This window comes from Crocuta crocuta, unplaced genomic scaffold, assembly GCF_008692635.1.
Source record: "Crocuta crocuta isolate KB4526 unplaced genomic scaffold, BGI_CrCroc_1.0 scaffold518, whole genome shotgun sequence".
NCBI classification, from domain to species: domain Eukaryota; kingdom Metazoa; phylum Chordata; class Mammalia; order Carnivora; family Hyaenidae; genus Crocuta; species Crocuta crocuta.
In genome coordinates, this window is record NW_027530514.1 from 1,407,696 (window position 1) to 1,416,931 (window position 9,236).

Consider the following 9,236-nt stretch of genomic DNA (forward strand, 5'->3'; position numbering starts at 1 on the left):
ATTAAAAAGTGTGGAGTTATTAACAACTATGAGAAAATAGACTTGATCATCACATTCTTTGACAGACAGCATCTCTCTGCCTACTCTTTTCTTTGAGACCCCACAACCCTTTTAGGTTTATGCTGTCTGTGTGTGTTTATGACATTCATCACCATGAGCCATACCTGCGAGAGTAGAGATACAGCGCCATAGGGAGAGACATTGCTGGCCAAATCCCTTGTAGATTATGTCAGAGTGAGTGATGATGCTGGAAGCTTGTAGAAGAACAGCAGAAACTGTGAGAGCCTAGGATACTTTATCTAGATCAAAATTTGTGCAAAGCTCTGGTGTTGGGTATTTCCTGGAACATTTTTCATATTTATCCTAAGCCAAAATTTTATCTTTAAAGCCAAATCATTCCACATCCCAAGTTACTGAACTAAGGCTATTTTTCCTATTTGTTATCCAGTCTGATAGGTACACAATAATTCAATACTTCTAGGAGAGCATCACAGTCTTATAAGGAAATGATATTAAAAAATGGGAAAATACAATACTGGCTTGTGACTGCCAATAGCTTTTTTTCAGAGAGGGGAACTGTTGGGTTCTCTGTTACCTTTATTCCAATTTTTTTAGCATAGCTTCACGGCCCTTCATAATTTCTTATCTTCCATTATTACTTGGTTAATGTGCTTCTTTAAAACATACTGAACATCACATCCAAGCCCAACCATTTTCAGTTTGCAATCACCTTAATATACTATGCTCCAGGTGTATATGAACAAGTAGGCATGCTGGAGGAGAGCCATTTAGCTATGGCGGAACATTTATAACCACTTCAAAGTTAGGCTTTTGCATTATCTCCAGATGATATTACATATAGAGCCACATAAATACACTTACAGAATATTCATCATTCAAATGTTCATCATGCAATTCTTAATATGCCCCATCTGGGCCTCAACTGCCTGGATGGCTTTTTAAAATAAATCCTGTGGTTTCTTTTGAATAGCACTTTTTATGTGTGCTAATGGTTTTAATTTATTATAGATAAACATTTTAAATCACCACAATTTGCATACATTTGTTTTGGCATTTCTTTAGTCTGAATAATCTGAGACCCTTAGTAGTTACACATGGTCACAAGCTCTGTGTGGTTCCTTCACACATCACTGCCTTGGAACTTGCCATGTCCTTTCTCCCCTTTGCTGTTCTTAAAGAAACAGCTCCAAGAATAAATAGCGATTCCCCCCTCTTTGCTTCTTGGTACACATGTTTATTAGGTCTGCCACATTCTACATTATATGTTTTTACAGGTGCATGCCTGTCCTCCATGCACAGTGAGGATTCAAAGGCAGAGATATTATTATCTTTCTTAAACCTGAATCACCACAGCCACAGATGTTCTTCCTTCCCCTCCTAACAAAACCAGCTGGTCCAGAGGGTACACTATGCATCAGCTGGTTGGCATCTCTCAGAATGTCTGCATATCTCAGGTGTCCTTTTGAAGCTGTATACTAATCAAGAGTCACCTGCATTTATTACCACAACTTTATGCCACTTTTATTTATTTTGATTAATTTATTTATTTTTTTTATCATGAGTATGCAATTGTATTAGATATTAAACAAACAAAAAATGAGTACAGCAGAAATGAAACTTTTTTTTTTCTGAAATGTATCCTGAAAGTTTTCAGAAAAATGGAGACACACACACACACACACACACACACACACAATTGTCAAATAATTTATGGAAAATACCATATACACAACAGAGGGGGGTGATCTTAAACATTTAGGATTATACATTCAGATTGATTACATATATCTTCAAGTCTTCTCTCCATTTTAAAGAAATCATAGTTAAAAAGTTGCATGAAGATCTGGTTGTTTTTTTTTCAAAGAAGAGCAAGATAGAGCTCCAAACAATAGTCCCAGAGTTAAGTTTAAAGAAAAAAAAATCTTCGCTTTATATCAAAAGATGGGCAAACTAATTCATTAAAATAAAATGTTTAAGATATACCATTTAAAGCTTTCCCTTCTTTAATCTGCTTTTAAACAGGAACTAACTGGGGTACCTGGGCCGTTCAGTCGGTTAAGTGTCTGACTTCAGCTCAGGTCATGATCTTACAATTCATGAGTTCAAGCCCTGCATCAGGCTCAGTGCTGACAGCTCAGAGCCTGAGCCTGCTTTGGATTCTGGTCTCCCTCCCTCTCTGCCCCTACCCTGCTCACACTCTGTCTTTCTGTCAAAAACAAACTAACATATAAAATAAATAAATAGGAACTAACAAATCCATGATAAAAGGCCTTTTCCTGAACCCTGCCCTGCCCCTCACCTTTGCAATGAACACTGGGTAAAAAACTGGAGCCAGACAAACTAAGAAAGAAGGTGGTTCCTCTCTGATGGTAAAACTGAAATGTGAACGGAGGTGCTACCTGTGGCCATGAGTCACCGCATAGAGGAAGCTAGAACAAATCAAGGATGACCGAGGGAGACAGAAAGCCTTTGATTTGGGTCCCTGAGTACTTCTCAGACAGGCACCCACTTTCCATTTTAGGAGTAGCCACACAAAAACATCTTTTCTTTTTGCTTAAGTTCATACAAGTTGGGTTTCAATCACATGTGGACAAAAAGAGTCTGATAATACAAAAAATAAAAGACACCACTACTTTATGTGTTGCCATTATTGTGGAAGTTGTCAGTTGACTCAACAAATTTTATTATGGACATCTTGTCTGTGCTAGACTGTGAGGATAGGAACAAACTAGACCAGAGGCCAGGCTCTCATGGAACTCAGAGGCTCGTGCCCTAATGGCTGGAATGAATTGCAAATATGTTTAATGTTTATACCACACTAACATGTATATCATAATATAGTTGAATGGTTAATAAGTACAGCATGGACATTAAAGAAATAATATTTTTAAGGAAGGAGCCATAACCCTGTTGAATGCCAGTAAGTTTAACTATGCCCAATCATATCCCCATGCCACTGTCAAATTTAGAATATGGTGTTCAAAGAACTCTGACTTCCAATAAGTAGGGCAATTTCTTATGTTAGCAGGATTTAAACATACAAAGAGGCCTCATTTGGCTTGGTTACTGCTATATGAGAGTGCTGGCAAAATTTTAGAGCTGGAAGAGGCCAACTTGTAAGGAAAATAAAACACAGAGGAATTAGGCAATTCACTCATGCACAGCCAAACTGTGTGTACAGCAGGTCTCAGCCAGGTGTCGAGAGACCTGGTAGGTCACAATCAGTTGGAAGTGTGTCACAGTAGTTTGTTACTTCTAATAAAATAGTGACATTTGGATAGTGGGAGACAAGGATGTCAGTCTATCTCCTGGAAGTGAGCCAGGAATTACACACACCCAGGAAGCCCCCTGGGGAAATCAATATTATACAAATCAATAATATGAGTGTTTTCTGTCACTGGACAAAAAAAGCTGAAAATCATGTGAGCTGATAGAAAATTCAGGACTAGAATCCTGACTTGTTTCAGAGGGTTGTGTTTTAAAATCAACTTACATCAAGAAAGGAGAAAGTTTAACATGTGGTTATTAATAGCCTGAGGGAAATAAATACGCCTCTATCAAACGAAGCTCGGTCTGTGATATCTGTAGACCCCTTTCTTCCTCTGTTCCTCAAAGAGTAATTGCACTGATCTGGAGGGAATTTTATTTTTATCCTTTCTAACTTAACTTCTGCTGCTGTAGAGGAGATTAATGTCTTGCCTAAGCTTGAGCTTCGTAAAGTGGTATTAGTACCTGCCAACTAATGTCTTATTCAAATACCTCGGATGAAACAAAACATCATTGACTTGGGCCTGCTCCTGTAAACCTCAATTTTCAAAGGCTTTCAGTGTCAATTACCTCTCACAACAAAGGAGTTCACAAGCCTCTTGAAAACGCTCCGAATGTCATCTCATCGATCGCAGATCTGTTTACACTACACAGTAAAATTCAATTCTGTGTAGTTACCACTGAGAGTGAGGCTGCCTTAATCATGGAATTCCTAAAGAAAATGAGCATCTTAGAAGTAAACCTGAACTTATTAAAACCAGCTTCCAATCAAAATTTCCAGCAGCAATGGGGCTTCCTAATTAATTTCCTTCAATACATGCTACTCAGCAGTTTCAAGGATATATTTTCCAGACTATGGTGAGATCTCTCCCCATTAGAGAAAAAAAAATGGAATAGAATGCAATTCATACAATATTAATAACTTGCTCTACTTTACAGCTTAGTAATAAAGTTATTTATGCTGCCAGAGGCGTTTCATGACATTAACAGTAGAAAGATAGCTGTCGACAGGCTGGTCAGCCCTATGCCATTTACAAATGGCAGAACAGCAGCCCCTCCCTGCAAAGCTGCATAACAGGGCTGTGGCCAAAGAGAATAACCCTGGGACAAAATCTTTGTACCATGCACAGAAGAGATAGAGAGTCTAAATCAATTTGTTGTCCCATCTCTTGGAACAAATGAATAGTAAAAAAATTATAATTTAGATTAACATAGCTTGGACAAAGATCATCTAGTTGCCACACCACAAATCTCTTTCATGGATCAAATAGATTCTTCCAAGATTTAAACTGCACATTACATCTAGTTCCTCTTACATTAACACCAGTTATGCTCTCAACCATGCTACCCCTTCCCCCGACACATAGATGTACATGTTAATCTTTGATTATGTACTCCTTTATATTCTATTATTTTATTTTATATTATTTATTTTGTATTACATTTCCTATATTCAATTCTAAGCACCTAAAAAGCAATCATCACATTGTATCCAGTACCTCTCTATCTCCCATAGCACCTGACACAGTGGTAAATTAAAGATCTATGCTGAAGAAGTATTTGTAAATAAAGAAATGTGATGCCAGAGTGTTGTCTGATAAATGGTTATAATATAGTCATTTTCCATGATTAGATCTAGGATGTGTGAACAGAAGAAAGTGATGGCATGAATAATTCAAAATAGATAATTGGAAAGTCATTTGTATTTTACTTTGAAATGCGTTAAGGCTGGCCACAACTTTATAGAATAGCCCACTTATAGACTGGCCAACAAATGGTGAGTGGTGTGTCGTGGTAAGATAAAAGATGGACTGGGCATAGAAAACATTTGTCCTACTTTGTCTACCCAATATTCATCCCCTCATTTTCTTACAGCATCCTAATATCCTCCTAGGTAATCATCTCCCTTATTACATGCAACCCTGTTGGGAAAGTGAATCCAGGCATCACTGGAGGCTCCTTCAAGTAATTTCCTTTTGAAAATTGCCTGGTGTAGCTAAGGGCTGGTATATCACTTACACTCAGCCAGTCAGACCCTCTTTTCAAGGGCTTTGAATTTCAGGCCATGTTATACGAAGGCAGAAAAGAAAAAGAAATTTCTAGGGCTGGCACGTACACGGATGTTCCTCAGAGCCTGTTTCTGAGACCTTCTGGACATCCCAAACAGGGTTCTTGTGAGATATCCATAGTTTCTAATGAATTCATTTTTAATAAAACTTAATAGGGCTATTTTCCAACACACTCTAAAAACTATGTTAGGCCAATGCTTCCCTGAGAAATGTAGAAAGAGCAAACCAGGACACAGACACAAGTGTACACAGGGTAGAATCTGAGTTAGAATACCATGAGTTAGAATACAGAGAACAGAAAAGAGACAGAAAGTGAGTGGAGGCTGTTATTATTCATTACTTAGAGATAAGAGGGAGCAAAGGTTGTTGACTCACAGAGTAAGATAAAGGATGAGAACTATAGGAAGAAGCAGATATGCCATGAAGGTACACAACTCTCAAACATCTGGCTTGGCCTGGCTTCCAATGGTGATCCAGTTCCCAACAGATTTCCCAGGAGAGTCCACTGTATATTTCTGTGGAATTTCATCACCTTAATAAGACCTTCTGGACGAGCTTCAAAAGGGAAATACAGTGGGGTGAAGGCGTGAGCTTTAGGGTCTGACTTCCGACATGAAAGCCTAGTTCTAGCCCTTATTATTTAAATTTTCCTATCTGTAAATTAAGACGTAAAATGACTACCTCACAGGGTTTTGATGAAGTTTCAATAAGATAATCTGAGCATAATGCTCAGCCCTAATGCCCTTCAGATCTATCAGACACAAATCTTAGATACTCTTCAAATTCTCCCAACCTCCTACCTCCCAGACAGTCCATGTTGCTGGCAGCGCAGAGTCCCTCTGCTGAACATCCCAGGCAGCTCTGCCAAGCTTCCTGAGCAGTCACTGAAGGTGCCTCACGATGCAAACCGAGAAGGAATCAGACCCCCCAGGAGCAAACAGATCAATGGGAAAGCGATGAGAAGGAGCCAGGCAGTAACCCCCTCCTTCCCACATTCCTGGGCTGCTCCAAAGCACAATTTTTCCATAGAAGTCCCTAGAAGACCTGCTATGTCTCGTCATAGCTCTCACGAACAGAAGCCAAGGTGGTTATGCATCACATCTCATGATTCATCTTTCTTTGCAGTTTCCCTGCTTCCCTGCTCTGGCTTCCCTGGCTTTGCCTTTCCCAAAACAACTTCAGATTTTGAAATTCTCACTTGCTTCAATCTCTACTTTCTAGAAAACCCAGTCTAAGATAACTATTATTCATGTTAGTATTATTCCTTGAACTAGCTCGACTGAGTCTCCATTACTTGAAATCACAGGATCCAGAATAAAACAGTGAAGCAGAGTACATATTATGATTCCAAACTGGATACTAAGAGATAGACGAACTGCTCTACACCTCAAAGCTGAGACCTAAAGACTTTTTTTTTTGAATTTTGAAGGTAATCCTGAAGACTAAAACTAAACTAAATAATTCTTAAAACAGTTCACAAATAATATGCAAAGAGATTTTTTTATAAAAGTATAAATTTTTCATACATATATACATATATATGCATACATAAGTAAAAATCTTAGGGATACCAGTATTTAATCAGAGAAACAAAACATTTATTCATTCTTTTTTCTCTCTTTGAGGAAATTTTCTTAGGCCACTTACCTGTTTGTTCCCCACACATTGGTGTTCAAAGTCTTATTCTTTTGAAAAGAAACATTTGAAGGACGATGGTTTACATGGAAGATGAAGTTATGAAACCTATTTAGTAATAATTTAATATTATAATAGTTGATGGGAAAGATCCTTTGTAAAATTATATGCTTCAGGGGTGCCAGGGTAGCTTACTTGGTTAAGCATTCAACTCTTGATTGCAGCTCATGTCATTATCTCAGAGTTTGCAAGTTCAAGCCCCATGTCAGGCTCTGTGCTGACAATGCAGAGCCTGCTTGGAATTCTCTCTCTGCCCCTCCTGCTCGCACTCTTTCTCTCTCTCAAAATAAATAAAATAAAATAAAATAAAATAAAATAAAATAAAATAAAATAAAATAAAATAAAATAAAATAAAATAAAATAAAATTATGTCACAGATGTGTTTCAAAATATAGGAATTCATCTTAAGCCTGAAATAAAATAAACAAATAATGTTGAAAATGATAGTTGTTGGCTGATAACTAAAAGGTAATCTTAGAATGGTGACTAGGCTATGGATCCTGAATTCAGACAGAATGGGCTCAAATCTCTTTCTACTTTCTAATTGCGTGTTCAGGGCCAAATTACCCTACAGCCCCAAGACTTGATTTTCCTCTCTGTTGTAAGAGATATAGGAATAATATAAGTTAGATATAGGTGAGATAGAGAGAGATATAGGATAGATATAAGGATCATATAGGATAGGTGGAATAATAGAACCATCTCAAAGGGCCATGGTAAGAAATAAATGAGGTCTTTCTCATCTTGGTAGATATGGGTTCTTATGACCCCTTTTGCCTACCTTTCTATCTTCTCTGCCAATCCTCACCCCCAACTCATGTCATTGAACTCTAGCACATACACAGGCCTTCTTTCTCTTCTTCAAATACATCAAGTCCATTCCTGCCCCAGGATCTTGGTGCCTGTTCTTCCCTCTGTTGGAAGCTCTTCCTCCAGGTCTTTACATGGAGGTCTTTTTACAGTTTGAGTTCTTTGTAAATGCTACCTTCTCAGACTTAACTACCCTTTCCTTAGTAGACCTCACATCATCACTCTTTATTCCTCTTTGCTCTATCATTTCCTCAAATGACTTAATTGCTACACACGTGGTCAAGGAACCAAATTCCCGGCTAAGACTTTACAAGAAAATGAGGCTAGTGGGAAATCTGTATTAGTTCTCTAAGTAACTGAAGTTACTCTCCCAACTCAAGCTCGAGTGATCTGAAGAAGCCCATGAAAGTCCCTGAAGGAAAAAGAGAAAGCTAGTCATCTGGCAGGAAACAATAAGCCTCCCCCACCAGACACTATCCGTGCCATCCACAGCAGGCCACCTGCTGTAGTGAGGGCTGGTTCCCACTGGTGCAAATTCCAACATGGTCCAGATCCTGCCAAAGTAATTAACTTACATCAAAGAAATGGACTCAAAATTAAAACAAAGGGATTTTAAAAGTTAAACTGCAAGTTAAAAAGTGCATAGCTGCTGACCCTAAGTAAGTAAACTGCTTTGAAACTGGTGTTGAATTGGCATTGGGCTCATAATGGGACTTGATTATTTCCACATGGTATTTAACAGGCACATAAAATCGCACTAATAGGAAAGAAATGTATTTTAAATGTTGGTTGACAGGGAGAAGAATACTTTAAATTAGTAAAAAATGCAAAAAGGAATTTTATGGCAACTGAAGTATATTATCTCAGAATATTGATTAAAAACTCTTCAAATAAGACAGAATAGCTTAAATGACTACTTGGTATTAATATATATCCAGTTGATTAGGATGGAGCCTTTTCTTTTTTGTATAGAAACTATTTCAGACTTTTAAATAAGCTTGAATTATGTTTTAAACCTTGTAGCAAAACATTTACCAGAGACTTCCAAGACTCCTTTATCTAGACGTCATTTGCTGTCTGGATTAATCTCTAACACCTGAAGCCTCCTGCCTTTGCACTGTGGCTGGCCCATCCTTCTCTGTCCTGTTTGCAGTTGTTGACATAAGCATGAACAAGTAACAAGTACTCAGCATAGTTGAATTATTAACATCTTAGATTCTGGATTCAGACTCTTGGGGTTCAGATCCTGGCTCGGCCCCTTAATGGCTGTATGACATGGAACAAATTACTTAATCTTCTGTGATTTTGTTTTCTCCTCTGTGAAATACTACCTACTTCAAAGGTTGAGAACGAAAAACAAACAAAAAAAAGGAA